Consider the following 9,166-nt stretch of genomic DNA (forward strand, 5'->3'; position numbering starts at 1 on the left):
ACGAACATTACTTTTTATTGGGTGTTCCGCAATGTAAGGCCGAAGTCATTCACTCCCTGATCGGTACAGAAGCATTTGCTTAGTAGTCGGTCGTGCGTGATAAAAACAACAACAAAAACAAAGGTGGATTAGAAACGCGATAGATTCGCCTTTGCACGGAGTCCTTAAACTTAAAATCATGTCAATATAAAGCGACTGTGGTACACGATGCTAGCAGGTATCTTAAAATTTACCCGTGTAGTCGTCACACCCGTGCACCAATCGAAAGCATTGCTGCAAGCCCCTTCGCCGTCAACTTTGAGTCGCTGTTGAGTCTGAAGAACTGCTCTACGAGGTCCATATCCAACCACTGAGCACATACACAAGCACAGAAAATAATACTCGGTTCCAAGTACAAACGAAGAATCCGTGGCGGAAAGCCCTGAATGCCAAACGATCTGCGTCGGGCGACGGCGACTGACTGCGTAGTACACTGGTTGCGCTCCTTCGACGTCTGCATCGCTGCGGCGGGTGGTCGTAGCTAGTCGTAGTAGATCGAGTCAGCTCGGTTGCTCGTACGGGAACACTATAGAGCCACGTAATATTCTTGCTGCCGAAGTTTATAAGCCTACGTTCGCGGCCAACGCATTTACACAAAGCCAACGCCCAGCGAACCTATCCCCCTCTTTTTCTTTCGGCGACCGGCCGCCAGGGCGGTGACACCATCGCTGAAACTCCTCAATCATCTACGTCGTCTTCTTTGCCATAGGGCTCCTGATCGATTCTACGTGCGCGAGCTCTCGCTGGAAGCGTAATCCTATTTACATAGTGCTCATCCGTGTGTACTGTAGTGAATATTTCAGGCCCAACATATCAATAGTTTATTGTTATCAACCAGGAAAACGCAATATCTGTAAACACCCCCCGACAAAGAAAGAAAACGAGAGCGCGCCGTTCGCTTTGACCAATAGACCGATCTCACCAACTGCCTGCAGCGTGCCTGACGCAGCCATAGTTGTACTTCACAGGAGGCAGCGGTAGTGCACGAGACGGCTCGTGATCGACACTCGCAAGGTGGCGTTTACCCTCGTGCGGAAAGACCACCATTGCGACAGAGAAGGCGTTGCGAAACTGGCGTTGAGGTCGGTCTATTATCCCAAGCCCGGTTCACACATCTACAGAGCGTGACAGAAAATGCAATGAGCAGCTTCATCAAGCAATCATGTGTCACGGTTGTCCCGGTGTCATCTCGTTCGTGTCGTTTCTGTCGCTCCTGTAGCTCGGAACGCAGATGTGTGAGCCGGCCTTTACGAGCCTACTCTGATGGTACGCTTGAACGTCACGGAAAATCGGTCTTCTCGCCTTTTCGAGGTGTCGCCACGGGTAGGAATACTAGCGGGGTATTAAGTGATTTGTTCGGCACACAAGCGTCAGTACAGGTTATGACTGTCAACATTGCCTGAATCCTATTCTAATTCTAAAATGACATATCGAACGTGTCTTCCCGGGCAAAATGTCCGCCCCTATCAAAATCGAACTTGGCGGTGTTTTTAAATGCAATATTTAGCATTGTTTCGCGCATTTAGTTCCCGGAAATTAGCAGCACATTCGGGAAGTTGAAGTTGACTGTTTTTTTTTTTTCGTAACTCGCGGAAATGATGACATATGGTTTCTCTAGTCATTTAGTTGCACATCTACCTGAGATATTATAATTTATGTTGCATAATTATCAAACCCGCGGCTTTTCTGTAACCATCGGTTCGAGACAGATTCTCTGTCGCTCGGTTAACAAGTGTTCATTCAACGCAGTAGCGCACTTCAACGACCCGCTGATCAATCTTGCCCTTTGCTACACCATTGTAAAAATTCATTACGGGCTTGAATCATCGCGATAGGTGTCATATGCCTTCCAACGATAAGAAGTGTTAAATAATTGAGTTGTAAAAAGTTGGTTATCAGATATATTATTTTTGTTTTACAAGAAATGCTTCCCTCACTCTGAGTACCTATGCATTCGGCCATAATAACGTAAAAAAAGAAACATGAATAAACAATGGCCAAGGGGAGCACAGCGTCATGCACAAAGCCCGAGAAGCCCGGGCAATTGGCGCCTCGGAGTCGCGTCCAGCCGGCGCGCCGGCAACCCGGCCGTGGCCGTGGGGCAGGCGCCGCAACGTTGCGGCTGCCGCGCGCCTCCGTCAGCGAAGGCAAACGGCACACGGCGAATTCTACGAATCCCGATGAGCCAGTAGATTTATTGGAGTGAAACACGTGACAGCGTCTCACAGGCGTCCATTCTAGATGCTCTATTTCACAGGCGTCCATTCTAGACGCTCTAATTCGCCCACTGAGTCGTAGCTTCCACAGTTTGCTAAGTGTGCCCATAGGCAACCAGCGATGCAGCTTGGCACTACATGTTGCGCCATCTAGCGACTAAAAAATAAAACAAATGGGGTGGTCCCGGGTCGCGAGGGCTGCGGGCGGACGCATTTAGAAACCACGTGCGAACGTGGCATTTTGGATCTGCGTGAGACTTTTTAGAGCGCAGCTCTTAGGGGCCCGTTCCCGGCTTGAGCGGCGTCGCCGTCGGCGTCGCCGTCGCCATCGCCGTCGGCGTCGGCGTAACCGCAACCCTCGTAACCCTCGTGAGGGTTACGAGGGTTACGAGGGTTAATCTCATGAGGGTTACCCTCACGAGGATCACGAGGGCCACGAGGGTTACTTACCCTCGTAACCCTCATGAGGGTTACGAGGGTTAGTTACTCTCAAAAGAGTTACCTTCACGAGGGTTACCCTCACGAGGGTTACTTACCCTTGTAACCCTCACGAGGGTTACGAGGGTTAGTAACCCTCGTGAGGGTAACCCTCGTGAAGGTAACCCTTTTGAGGGTTACGAGGGTTAGTAACCCTCGTGAGGGTAACCTTCACGAGGGTTACCCTCACGAGGGTCACGAGGGTTATGAGAGTTACCCTCACGAGGGTTACTCACCCTCGTAACCCTCACGAGGGTTATGAGGGTTAGTTACCCTCACGAGGGTCACGAGGGTTATGAGAGTTACCCTTACGAGGGTCACGAGAGTTACCCTCACGAGGGTCACGAGAGTTGCCCTCACAAGGGTTACTAGGGTTACCCTCACGAGGGTCACGATGGTTACCCAGGTCGTGACCCCCCCTGGGGTCACGTGACCTGGGGATACCCCCCGAGGTCACGTGACCCCCCGTTGACGTCATAGGCACTGATGACGTCGTCAGTGACGTCACTGATGACGTCACCGGCATCCGCATCGTCATCGTCATCATCACTGATGACGTCATTAGTGACGTCACTGATGACGTCACCGGCATCCGCATCGTCATCATCATCACTGATGGCGTCATCAGTGACGCTACTGATGACGTCATCGGTATCGTCACGTGGCCCCAGGTCACGTGACCCCCCGACGTCACGTGACGCCCCAAGGTCACGTGACTCCCACAAGGTCACGTGACCCACAAGGTCACGTGACCCCCCGCCCCCCGAGGTCACTTGACCCACCCCCCAGTACCCTTCCCTCCTCCTCCTCAAGAGCTGCGCTCTAATTCGGCGTTACAGGGAGTTGTAAACGGCTTTCATTTTTGGAACTCTTTTTTTCATAAAAATAAATCTAAACTTCACGTCTACCTTTCCGGGTTCCTGTGACATCTCCCCTAAGCCTAGAGTTTCCCCCAAAAATAAACGCCGCTACTGCTGCGTGAATGGCTGCCACAGTCGCGAAGGTTACCCAAGCCTCAGACTTTACCGCTTCCCTTTAAGATCTTGGGAAGCGACACGGCGACAAAGTGGATTACTGGAGTGCGATGGATCAAGTAAGTGAATTTTACATTAATTGTTGAAGTGAACGAAAATAGATGTGCAGGCTTGGAAAGTGGTCTGACAGACTCCTTTTGCAAAATAACGTATTTATACAAGTTGTTTTACGAGTCTCTGAGACAGCCATTTAGAGAAATGCAGTAGAAAAAATCGGGCCGATTGTTGCTTCGCTTTGACGTCGAGAATCAGGCGATCAGGTCTTCAAGCGAGACGCCCTTCGACCTGTTCCGGCACTCGTAGTTGCAGGCGTGCATTTGGTTGCGACCGCGCGCGCCGTTCGACACGCGCGGTCGCAACTAAGACCTTTTAAGCATGCAAGTTTTCAAATAGTGGATTTTCGTAGAACAAATTTTTGTTTGTTTCGGCTACCAAATTTAATGCTGAGTCTAGTAGCAAATGTGACGGCGTAAAGAAAACAGGATGCACTTTTTTTTTTCTAGGAAAAGCTCGTGCGGAGCGTAAATATCCTTCTCACTCGCACACATTTTTGCCTGTCGCCTTTTTACATCAGGCTTGTGTACTGTTCTCTAGCATGCAGAGTTCGGTTATAATTGCCCATATTTGATTCTAGTGTCGGGGGGGGCGTCGGGAGAAGAGGACAGTCGAGCGAGGCGCGAGGGGGGGCCAGCCGGCGAGGAAAGAGGAAGAGCCTGCTGCACGAGGCTGGAGCCGGGCAGGAACGATAGAGCCGTTCTGGATGGTCCGGCTAGTGTTGGTCCCCGGAGCATTCCACCAGCGAACTTCGGATCAGGACCGGCGGAAACGGCGAGCCTGGCCTTATCGGCCTCGGTCATGACGGTCCAGGAGTGGTTCCGCAGCGAAACTCTGGCTGTGATAGCCCGGAACAGCTAGCGTACGCAGTGCGTGGGAAGGCGATCCGCAGGCGTGGACACGGACTGCGACTGCGAGCTATGAACGACAGGTGACAACTAGGGTCGGCGGGTCCGGACCGCCGGCTCTCGAAGACGGGCAACCGGGAAGTACAGTAAACCCATTCGCTGCCTTCTCGTTGTGTTGTGTCACTTCCTGGGAGGCGAGCGAAGCACAGACCGATCGGGCGGCGATTATTATAGAGCGACCCCGCAAGTGCACGAAGACAGTTCAAACTGGTGTCCAAATGACAACTCCAGATTATGCTCTAAACACTTCGACCTATCAAGGCTCCCGGTGGTCTTAAAAAAACGCATAAAATAAACAGGGACATGGCGCGCACGTGCACACGGGGACTGCTGAAATCGGGGTCGCCGCCGCTCGTCACGGCCCGACGGGCAGACTGGCCGACCCATTAACACACACACCTCCGCTTGTGGCGCTGAATGCAGCGCTCTCGTGTCGCCGCCTGGCCATTACCGGCTGGCTATCATGCACTTGCGCCATCTTGCCCCAAACGACACTTAAAAGCATGATATCGCACAATGTGAAAGACCACACTCGAAGCTTCGACCGACCATGACACCGCCTTTGTTGCACTTCCTGAGTGATGACTCATTTGCGAAAGGTACGTTGAGGTGCGCGGAAAAATAAAATTCCGGGTGCTGATGAGGATCATGCGAGTCATTTAATTTTATTGCAGCCGAGCGAACGTTATAGTTGACGCAATCATGCAATTCTGCGCCCACTGACACCAACTTGACAACAGGAGCCGAAATCCACACGAGCCTTTCTATGCCACAGAGAGAGGAGCGCTAGCAGTTTGGAGCGCTTCCCCAACTCCGACGTTACCGCGCCGCCTCGAGGCGCCATCAGTCCGTTGGCGTCTCGCCGTCTGCCGGGAAGCGAAGAACGAACGCCGAGGAGAGACGAAAGCGACTCCCCCCCCCCCCCCTCCCCCCATACTCCCTCTGCCCTCTACAGCTGGTTGAGAGATTGCGCAGGGCGCTGGCAAGGAGCCTGCAAGAACAAGCACCTCCCCCCCCCCGCCTCCTCCGCCCTCCACAGAAACCGGCGCGCTTACATGGCGAAGGAGCAGGCGAGCGACACCCAAACCGACCATGAAGGCCTGAACCCCACACAGTAGTTGCGAAGCGAGAGTCTCCTCGCCCACTAAGACGGCCCGGGAGCTCACGTGACCAACCCAGCTAAGATAATACCAGCGCTCACCGCGACTCATCATGGTCATGGTCCTCAGGCTCACGTCATCACGCAGACTAATGCGATCACCGGACTCATATCCACCCTAAGACTCACGTCTTGATTCAGGCTCATGCTCATGAGCCTCGAAACTCACAATCACACTCAACAGACCTCAAAAGTCACTCATGAGTACTTCACTTAGCACTCAAGCTCACACTCACACTCAAGAGTTCTAAGAACTCACAATCAAACTCACGATCAAACTCGCGCTCATGAGCTCGCAGGGCTCACACTCGCACTCACACTCATTAGTTCCCAGAAATCGCGATCACACTCACGGTCAGACTCACGCTCGTCAGTTCACAGGACTCACACTCACACTCGCACTCATGAGTTCACGTAACTCATGATCACACTCACACTCACGCTCACAATTTTTCGAGACTCGCGGCCTCACTCACGATCACCTCAAATCTGACGGTGAGCGTGAGTGATCGTGAGTGATCGCACTCATGAGTGAGAATGCCGTGGTATGCTCAGGAATCGTAGTGCCCGTATAAAAAGTCACCTCTTCTTTATTGTATTTTGTGGCAGAAGGGAATTATAAACACCCGGCTTCTTCCATAGTTCCCCTCTAAGGATTAGCTTCATCTTGTACACGGTGAGGCAGCAAGGAGCAGGGCGAGGCGGGGGACTGGGAAAGGAGGGTAAGTTGTAGGTGGTAGGTTAGGTCTGATGGACAAACGGGGTTCCCGTCCACGCGTGTTCTGCGGGCCAATAAGAACCGCTACGGGCGCGATATCGTAGAGGCGTACGCCATAAAATAGGCGCCGAAGAACATTTCGTCGGCCTCTTTGTCGCTGTCAGAGAGAGAGGTTAAATTCCTAACACCGGAGTTGACGACCTTGGCGGGCCGGGCGAGTGGTCCTTGCTCCTGAGAGGGAAAGCGGGACACCTCCTCCCTTCCTCTCCTTCCCGTTGTCTCTGCGGTTTACTTCCCCCCAGTTTTTCTCCCGGGACCTTGTCTTGCCCCCCTCCTTCCTCTTCTCCCTTCTTTTAAATTTCCGTCTCCTATAGTGGAGTTCCCATGGCGAAACGTCCGGCAATAAATCATTTGTTTCTTGAAAGTTGAAAGTTGAGTTGTCCTGTCCCCTGTCTTTACGTATATATAACTCTTTCCAAACTTACATCGTTACCAACGCGCTCACTAACAAGTGTATGAAGGGGCCCGCAGATGTTTACGAGCGCCAAACCCCGTTTTGGTCATGTTCCTTCTATCATTCTTTCACAGTTTTGGCGATCAGTTGTAGCGCGGAAGTGGCTAAATTTCCCCCAAGGACACCAAGCCTGAAATGAACTTTCGGCCTTTACGCCGATCTTTATACACTTCCATCCATTTCAGTGGGGAGAAGGTAATAGACAGCAAACTATTAAAAGATAAAGTGGGTGGCGGATGGAAATACGGAGGTTGACGAGGCGATAAGAATGAAGTTATTCCACAACTCATGGTTCGATTGCAGCCCTGCGTTCCTACCGTAGAGGGCTTTATATGGGAAACGTAGAGCGGAAACCCGGGCGGGGGGTTGTAGTTGGGTGTTACATAAAACAATACAATTCTGACTGCGGCAATTACTTTTTCACGTGTGAAGTGTCTTACCGAAATTGCCCTCACTGAGTAAATAAATTTACATAAATAGTGCCAACCTGATGATGTTCCTCACGCGGGTACTCTACCGCCTTCACCGCACCCCCCCCCCCCCCTCGCCCAAGGCCCATGCCTCCCAAAATTATTCAAGTTTAAATGAATCGAAACTGGTTTTAGGGTGTAGGCAGCCTGAAAACGTATGCACTGGCCCGTTAGACCGAAGGCATCGAAAGGTAGCAAGCTTTTCAGCTAGCACGCCACAGAAACGCCCAACTCGGGCGAAAGTGCGGCAAACATGAGGGCCTAACCTGGACCCAGTTATGTTTTGCTCCATGGCGCTTCGGTGCCAAACTACGTTGTCTAACTATAGCCCTAGCTGGGCGATACTACGGCACGACAAAGTTTGGCTTTTCTCTGGTCCGCCACAGGAGTGCCGAAGTGCCATACTTGAGCAATAACTTCCAAAGCAACGCCTAATTTGGGTATTTCAGACTTGCCTAAGTTTTGCTTTCTTTCTGGTCCTCCTCAGTTTTGTCGAAGTGAGTGCCAGACTTGAGCCATAACTACAGAAGTAAATCCTAATTTGGAGATTCGGGCATGTCAAAGTTTGGCTACTCCCTGGCAAGGCTCTGGAGTGGCAAATAAGTGCCGAAGAAATGCCAGAGGCCTACCGAAGTTTGTAATTTCTTTGGTGTGCCAAAAAACTGACCTTTCCCACGATCCAGAAGACAATTTAATTAAATAAGCGTTGGAAACACTATGGTTAGATGTCATCATATCTGTTCTTAAGCAGCACGGCGATGCTTGTCAGAGTCGTGCCAGTACCAGCCGAAAGTCGGTTCCAATATCGCTCAAATTTCAAGTTTTACACTACCGTTTGATATCCGGCTGGTATTACTGTACAGTCATTTTTCCCCGGCCAATTGTTTGCGCAATATCGTGAGAATACTTTACGATGCATCTGCTTCGCATTGGCCGGACGTCGTGCAAGCTTGTGTTGTATGGGACGTTGCATATCATTTGTTGCATATTTATTTATTTATTTATTTATTTACCCTCAGGGCCAGAGGCGTTACAGAGGGGAGTGGGTAATAAAAGTACAACACAATATACAGCGTGCAACAGTAAATATTATACAGTAGTTATGGCTCTTTACAAAGAAATATTGGAAACGGCAGTTTTAAAACACTCGATGTCGGGGATTTCGGCAATGGCTCCGGGAACGTGATTCCACATTGTTCAGGCACTGGGAATAAAAGACTCATAAAAATGTTTAGTACGACAAGAAGGAATGGCAACTTTATGACGGTGATCGATGCGTGCTGAAACGTAATGAGGTGTTGTTAGTAGCCTTTCTTTTAGAATCGGATTATTATGATATATCTTATGAAACAAACACAGACGGAACATTTTTCTACGTTGTGAAAGAAGAGGTAATGATAGGCTAGACTTCATTGCGGTCACACTGGATGTACGATGATAATTTGAAAGAATGAAACGAGATGCGCGGTTCTGAATCGCTTCTAATTCGGCGATAAGTGATTCTTGACCAGGATCCCAAACCGAAGCTGCATATTCCAATTTAGTACGAACTAATGTTTTATATAAAAGTAATTTTA

Source organism: Ixodes scapularis, unplaced genomic scaffold (assembly GCF_016920785.2).
Source record: "Ixodes scapularis isolate PalLabHiFi unplaced genomic scaffold, ASM1692078v2 PGA_scaffold7__128_contigs__length_106722199, whole genome shotgun sequence".
Lineage (NCBI taxonomy): Eukaryota > Metazoa > Arthropoda > Arachnida > Ixodida > Ixodidae > Ixodes > Ixodes scapularis.